A 660-nucleotide genomic window follows, 5' to 3' on the forward strand; every position below is an offset into this window, starting at 1 on the left:
TATAAAGAATAATTCCCAATCACACACACACACACACACACACACACTATAAAGAATAATTCCCAATCACACACACATACTATAATGAATAATTCCCAACCATGTTGTTCTTCGTCATTGTCATGGGTGCCTGGCTACACCTGACGTGGCCCCTCCAGACCAAGTACAAGTTTTGCTCCTCAGACTCGAAGTGTTTAAGAAGTAAAGGAATGAACCCTGCCTGGAGGGGCACTTACTTTTCTGGCCGGCATGTGGACGGTGGCCCAGTGGCTTTCCCTTAATTACCTATTGGCTGGAGTACACACTGTGACCCACTGTGATAGGTTCACCCCATTTTTCTCCCTGTCTATGGATAGGGCAACCATTTGGGGCTCACCAGGGAGGCCCCTGATTCTTCAACATCACTCAGCATCCCTTCCTGCAGCTCCTGTCATCATACTTCAACATTGCTCTGGTGCTTCTTCCATTCAAGGTTGCTGCAAAATGCCTTGGGGGGTGGTAATCTGCGTGTTTCTAGTAGTTTCTACTTTAGTCTAGATATATATTATATCAGCTTCCTAAATTTCCATACCTTCCACTTCCTGCCCCATAGAAGTCTCCGGGTAGTGGGTTTTCCCACCAAAAATAAAATAATGAGAGTAAAATCATCACTCCTAGTAG

This window comes from Monodon monoceros, unplaced genomic scaffold, assembly GCF_005190385.1.
Source record: "Monodon monoceros isolate NGI ecotype Baffin Bay Population unplaced genomic scaffold, NGI_Narwhal_1 Super_Scaffold_22, whole genome shotgun sequence".
Classification (NCBI taxonomy): domain Eukaryota; kingdom Metazoa; phylum Chordata; class Mammalia; order Artiodactyla; family Monodontidae; genus Monodon; species Monodon monoceros.